Source organism: Gavia stellata, unplaced genomic scaffold (assembly GCF_030936135.1).
Source record: "Gavia stellata isolate bGavSte3 unplaced genomic scaffold, bGavSte3.hap2 HAP2_SCAFFOLD_197, whole genome shotgun sequence".
NCBI classification, from domain to species: Eukaryota; Metazoa; Chordata; class Aves; order Gaviiformes; family Gaviidae; genus Gavia; species Gavia stellata.
Window position 1 is genome coordinate 24,044 of NW_026777206.1, and position 6,743 is coordinate 30,786.

The 6,743-nt window shown below is 50.3% G+C and overlaps 1 long non-coding RNA gene across 1 annotated transcript; it reads right to left on the reverse strand.

The window, feature by feature from the left end:
* Nucleotides 1–4,771: 4,771 nt before the first annotated feature.
* Nucleotides 4,772–6,156, reverse strand: LOC132321828 (uncharacterized). Its single transcript, XR_009484920.1, has 3 exons — nucleotides 6,123–6,156; nucleotides 5,519–5,741; nucleotides 4,772–4,878 (listed from the first exon to the last, which is right to left on the reverse strand). It is a non-coding gene; the product is annotated as an uncharacterized LOC132321828 (long non-coding RNA).
* Between the last annotated feature and the right edge of the window lie 587 nt (nucleotides 6,157–6,743).

Here is a 6,743-nt window from a genome sequence, read left to right on the forward strand (position 1 = left end):
CGCAGTAAAATTAGGGTTAGGGTCTTTTCACCCGGTCGTTCATAGTCTTCCTCACACTGTCCGCTAGTTGAACTTCAGGTTTCCGTTGTCCATACATGGTCATGGAATTGGCTCATCCATCCTTTGGCCTCGGAATGTTACAAAAGGGACAGTTTGAACTAGTTCTTTGGCGCTTATCTTGACACAAACGTCTCGAGTCCCTGTTATGAATGATATACTCAGGAGGCATAACGAGCTACCTCAAGGCCCATTTGATCTTGCCAGGAAGTGAGTTATACGTCTTGAAACATTCTATTATCAAGTCTGCTCAGCAAATAATTAAAACTATGCAAGTAAAGCTTTTATGTATCACAGCAGGGTCTCAGCCAGGGACCGTCAGTGATTTAACCCTTCATTCAACGGAAGCCTGCAGACAGCAAAAAACCAACACAACACAACGCTACAACCACCCAGAAAAGCCCCTGGGATATGAAAGAACAAATGAACTGGACAGAGCTGCAGACAGACAGACAGACAGAAACCACAGTCTGCTTTTATCCATAACCCACTGCAAAGTCTGGCCTACATGCTCAGGTAAGCTCCAGACAGACCACAAGACTAATGTGACAGTCCGGGGAATATTAAAGCAGAAGACAAATACTCACAATGGACAGCAAGACTATTTAGAAATTATGCCTCCTCTGATGCTGCCAAGACAAATCTGGTGAGAAGACTGCCTACCCAAAAAGAGGAATCCCCACCACAGAGTGAATGTCATTAACATGGCTTGGATGGGTGCACTCTTTGCTGGGTAAAAAACTGGCTGGATGGCCAGGCCCAAAGGGTTGTGGTGAATGGAGTTCAGTCCAATTGGCAGCCAGTCACAAGTGGTGTTCCATAGGGCTCAGTATTGGGGCCATATCAATGAGCTGGACGAGGGGATCGAGTGCACTCTCTGTAAGTTGGCAGATGACACCAAGTTGGGCGGGAGTGTTGATCTGCTCGAGGGTAGGAAGGCTCTGCAGAGGGATCTGGACAAACTGGATCGATGGGCCGAGGCCAACTGTATGAGGTTCATCAAGGCCAAGTGCCGGGTCCTGCACTTGGGTCACAACAACCCTTTGCAACGATACAGGCTTGGGGACGAGTGGCTGGAAGGCTGTCCGGCGGAAAAGGACCTGGGGGTGTTGACCAACAGCCTGCTGAATATGAGCCAGCAGTGTGCTCAGGTGGCCAAGAAGGCCAATGGCATCCTGGCCTGTATCAGAAACAGTGTGGACAGCAGGACTAGAGAAGTGATTGTCCCCCTCTACTCGGCACTGGTGAGGCCGCCCCTCGAATACTGTGTTCAGTTTTGGGCCCCTCACTACAAGAAGGACATCGAGGTACTGGAGTGTGTCCAGAGAAAGGCAACGAAGCTGGTGAGGGGTCTGGAGCACAAGCCTTATGAGGAGCGGCTGAGGGAACTGGGGTTGTTCAGCCTGGAGAAGAGGAGGCTGAGGGGACACCTTATTGCTCTCTACAATTACCCGAAAGGGGGTTGCAGAGAGGTGGGTGCTGGTCTCTTCTCCCAACTGACAAGAGAAAATGGCCGCAAGTCGCTCCAGGGGAGGCTTAGATTGAATATTAGGAAAAACTTGTTCACTGAAAGGGTTGTCAGACACTGGAACAAGCTGCCCAGGGAGGTGGTTGAGTCACCATCCCTGGAGGTTTTTCAAAGACATGTGGATGAGGCGCTTAAGGACATAGTTTAGCAGCGGACTTAGCAGGGTTAGGTTTATGGTTGGACTTGATGATATTAAAGGTCTTTTCCAACCTAAACAAATCTACAAGATGTACAAAGATCTGCAAGAGGAGAAAGAAACATTAGAAACCCTCAACCTGACACAACGATAGCTTTAACTCTTTTAAACCAGACACAGAAGATGTTTCTATGAACTTCTGATCCTAGCTTTTAAGAACAAAAATGCACACTTTAGACAATTATGATTGATTGGAAGAAATCACACTACACAATCCGAATGCCACTTCAAAGAGGATTTAATATTTAAGCAAGCTGGGAAGGGATTTTGTCAGCCAGGAATCCATCAGCAAGCACTTGAATCTTTAAGGGAACCAATTTTTGTAACATTGAATGGATATTTTTAATTATGAAACCATTTACTCTAAGCAGGAGAAAATTATTCACTGTACACTAGCACTCAGCTATTCACACACACACACATCCTTTTTAAAAAGAAACAAACAAAACCCCACCCCAAAACAAACAAAAAAACCCCACCAAAACCGAGTGCCACTAAGCAGTATTTCAGATGGAGGGCAGACATGGGTAATCCTCCCAGAAGTATAGGCAGCTCAAAGAAACTGTCCCCCTGTCCCATAGAGAGCATCCCAAAAGAAGACTGAGCTCCCCAGCAGGTCTTATAGGACTGCAATCCCCACCACCACCACCAGGAAGCCCAAAGAGAAACATGGTGCCTTTGAAAAATCCCAGGCCTCAGCACTTGAATTGTTTCAGAGCAAAAATCTGAGCAAGAACAAGAGCCCCACTTGAGGCTCAACAAAGCTGTATTTGATGCACAGCCTGGGAAAACCAGAGCCAGGAGATGAACTCAGAGGAGGCCTCAGACCTCCCAGCATCAGTGCCGAGAGCAGCTTCCATACGGATAGATGGAGAAACAGCTTGTCAAGAGCAAGGGGTTCTTTCCAAGTTTTCCACACAGCTTGCACCAGGGAGGGTGCCTCGAGCAAGCTGCTTGTCAGAGACAGGGTCTAGGAGGAGACTCTTCCATACACGGCATTCTCAAGTGCCTCGAGAACGCGACCTTGCTGCTTGCTCTCTTCCCCTGCAGAGGCTCAACAAGCTGCCCAAGGGCTCAGGTGATCTCCATTTTCAACAGAGTCAGAGCCCAGCAGTTTGTAAGCATGCCAGATCCTGAGACATCACCTCTATGGATCCCTCCCCTCACGTACAGGTCCATGCTGGCCGTTCTGGTATTTATTTAAGTGCTCTGGAAGGCACGCACCCAGCGGCTACCGAAAAGCTTTGCTCAGCGCTACCAGATGATTTCTAGTTTTATTCAGCGGCAGAAAGACAAACAAGGAGAGGCCACGGTCCTGAGCGCAAAAGGAGCAGAGAACAAAACAAAAGAGATCGGGGGCAATTCTGGAAGCAGCAAGAGGCCATCTGGCAGACAAGCACCACTACCTCTAGATCGGGGTCCCACAGATCAGCCCGCCACCCAAACTGCTTCCTGAGCGCTATGCCAACGGCTCTTCCCATCTCCTGCAAGGGGGAAGAACAGTCACAGGCAGTAAAAATAACAGAATTAAGAGAACCACAGATCACAGCCTTGACTGCACAATCCTTATAAATACCTGGGGAAAGAAAGAGTTTCTCTTTATCCCTAGGAGAACAATTCCTACAAAGACCAGAAGAGGTACAACAGGGCACGGCGAGCGAGCAAGGGGCAGAGCAAACACACCGCAGGACAAAATGACCATCACTCCGCTGGAGTGCAGGAGGCTGAAGTTCAAGTCCTGCCCAAGGTACAACAAAGCTTGTAATCATTTTAGAATTATATATATCACACACAAAATATTTCCAATGGCTGTAAACTAGATTACCTAAGAGAAAACCCGTGAATGCACAACTGCAACTCACAATTTTAATGCTTTTAGGGCATCTAGAAAGTTCTGACCACCTTCGGAGTATGACAGTTCAAACGCACAGCACAAACTTAAGCAAACGTTCATGTTGGCAGGCTCACGTGTCCCACCTTCCCAAGATACTAGCTTCAGTAGGAAAAAAAAAATCTAGTCAAACGACTGTTATCTTCAAGTAAGAGAAATCTACATAAATTGCAGCTAGACGGGGTTTCTTTTTTTCCTTTTTTATCTTCCTCACAGTAGAAAGATACTATAGATGGGAAGAGTGCTGGATGGAAAGGGCCCCTGGAGGTCTCTACACCACCACTCTCTCCCAAGGACCAAGAGCCACCCCCCAGGAGACGGTTCAGGGCTGCACCACCCTCCTGGGGAACAAGTTCTCCCCAGTGCCCACCCAGAGCCCAGCCAAGCTGCAAGTCGGGTTTTACGCCTTCCTTGACACTGTCTGCCACAACTGAGAGGACTCTGGCTCCACTGTCCTTGCAAGGGCCCCTTAAGTAGCTGTAAACTACTATCAGGTCACTCCTCAGACTCCACAAGCCCAGCTACCTCAACCTCTTACCTTTACTTACCCACAATGAAAAGCACTGATTGGAAACAGACTCAGGGTAACAACAGTGCCCAGAAATTAACAACAGCCCTTGTATTCCCACTTGTTTAAGGAAAATGCAGGTTAAGGGGTTTTTCTGAGAAAATACAGGAAAAGCTTCCATCAGTTTGTTAGTCTAAAACAACACACCACTGAAATGACAAATTAACTACGCATCTCCCTTCACCTTTGCAAAATTCTTTTAAAACATGGATCCTTTAGCCTACCTGTGAAGGAAGTCTTTTGGCAATCGCTCCACTACAATGACAAGAAACTCTCAAACTGAAGCTAAGCTGCTCATTCGCAATAGGCTTCTCTCCACTGCTTTTGGAGGGGGCTTCTTAAGGAAGCCTTGCTTTCAGTCCAGCAGTCCTGATGGCTCTTTCTCTCTGGTAGCACACCCCTCTCTCCAGCTTCCACTCGACATTCCTCAGACACAGTCTCTCTCAATTGTTTGGCTGTCTTTTAGTTGCAGGATTTGTTTCTTCCTCCGATTTTCTCTTCAGAGGCAATCGGTTTTCTTGAGAGACATTGCCTTTTCCCCCCCTCACGCCCATGAAGGTTTCTGCAGATAGAGATAACATCCCGCCAATACTTTGGCTCCTCAATGACAAGGCTTTTAATCTCCTACAGCATTTTCCCTGGAAGAAAAAGCAGTTTCAGGTTAAGTAGTTCCGTCTCAGCATTTCATTCGCCTATGGATTGAGAAGAGCCCTTAACAGAGACTGTGTTCAGATTTCACCCATGTGTGAATCCAGGAACCACAGCAGAAGCAGACATCACAGGCACAGCTGAGCTCTCAACACCCACCCACCCCACCAGCAGAGACCCAGGCACCCCTCTGATTACAGCTCTGCAGAACCAAATTAAGTCGTGCAGGGGTTGAGTTTGGCAGAAGAATTCAGCAGCTCTAGAAAACCAGACCACCCCTGAGAGTCATTCCCAGGGACGGAGCACCAGCCTACCATGCCATCCTCCCCAGAAAGCACTTGGTCCAGGATTAGAGGTGTGGGACACTTGCCAACATTGAAAGACAGACATGAACATGAATCACTTTGATTCAGCTCAGAATAAAAGCCACAAGTTCATAAAGGAAACCTCTCCTTGCTATTCATCAACCTGCCTTGAATCCTGCAAAGTCTCCGACACACGCCTAAACTTACACCCGTGGGCAGTCCTCTTGACGTAGCTACGACAAGAGAGGCACGAGGACTACAGAGGCCAATTCACTTGAAAACACTGAAGCTAGTCAAGGGGGGGAAAAAACCACCACAAACGTACTTCTATTTCTCATTTAGAATCATGGTTCAATTTGATCCTCAAAGCTGAAGGCCATCTGTGATCTCCCAAATGAAATCCCACCAGCACGCAGGCATCAATCCGTCTTACTTGAAATTCTTATTCCAACACCGACAGAGGATGTGACCTCAGTAGCTGAGGTTGACAAGAAATCCGCGCGCTGAACAGTGAAGTGACACAGGGTATACGTCTGGATGCACTTTGCCTAGGAAGAAAATGACCCATCCTTAAAATGGACACAACGGGTCCAGAAATGGGCTTCAGTTTCAGCGTGGGGTGGGCTTTGTTGGGCGGGGGGAGGAGCGCGGGTGGTGGTGTTAGACATACCTGTTCAGTGCCAGCAGATCGCAAGCTGGTAAGATAGCTATTTCAAACATTTTAAAGCCATTTTCAGCACTAAAAAAGCATCGAAAACATCTCTGGGTGAAGGATACTTCAGAACTGATTACTGGCAATTAGAACTACAGCCGTAGTAAATAAAATACTAAGTTTATACACAGGACTTGAACTGGGGCTTCACGTTCCTGCGCACCCACCCCGTGAGCAAACCGGAGGGACGACCCGAGGGAAGGAGGCAGTGCCATACCTTTATCTCCAGAACCAGCACGGGGCGGGGGGGGGTTTCTTCGGCAGCAGAAACAGCCGCTCCCCAGAGCCGAGTCTCCTCAGCCCGCCCACTCCGCGCCGGAGAAGACCTTTCCCAGACGCCGTCCACCCCCGGGGAAGAACGGGACCCCAACCCCAGCGGGAAGGCATTCCGGGCGAGCGCTGCCCGCAGCCCAGCAGCCCCTCACGCCCGCTCACGAGGCCGCGTGCTCCGGACCGCCCCGGGGTGGGCGCCGGCTCCCCCCTCACCCCCGCGGCGCCGAGCCGCGCCCCCACCCGCCGCGCGAGGCAGGGCTCCAGCCCTCCCCCCGCCGCCCTCAGCGCGGGCCGGGGGCCCGGCGGGACCGGACCGCCGCGGCGGGGCCCCTCCTCGGGGGCGGCTCTCCCGCAGCGAGCCCGCCCCGGGAGCGGGCCGGCGGGGCAGGGCGCCGGCCCCCGCTGCCGCCGGCCTCCATGCCAGCGAAACTTGCTTAAAAGAGCGTTTGGCTGAAAAGAGACCGGGGGCATTAGGACCGCCGCGTCCTTACTGCTCGCGCCCTTACCTTCGCGCCTTTACAGGGACTGGTGCCGGCTGTCACGTCCGCACCTCGGTTGAGGGGCA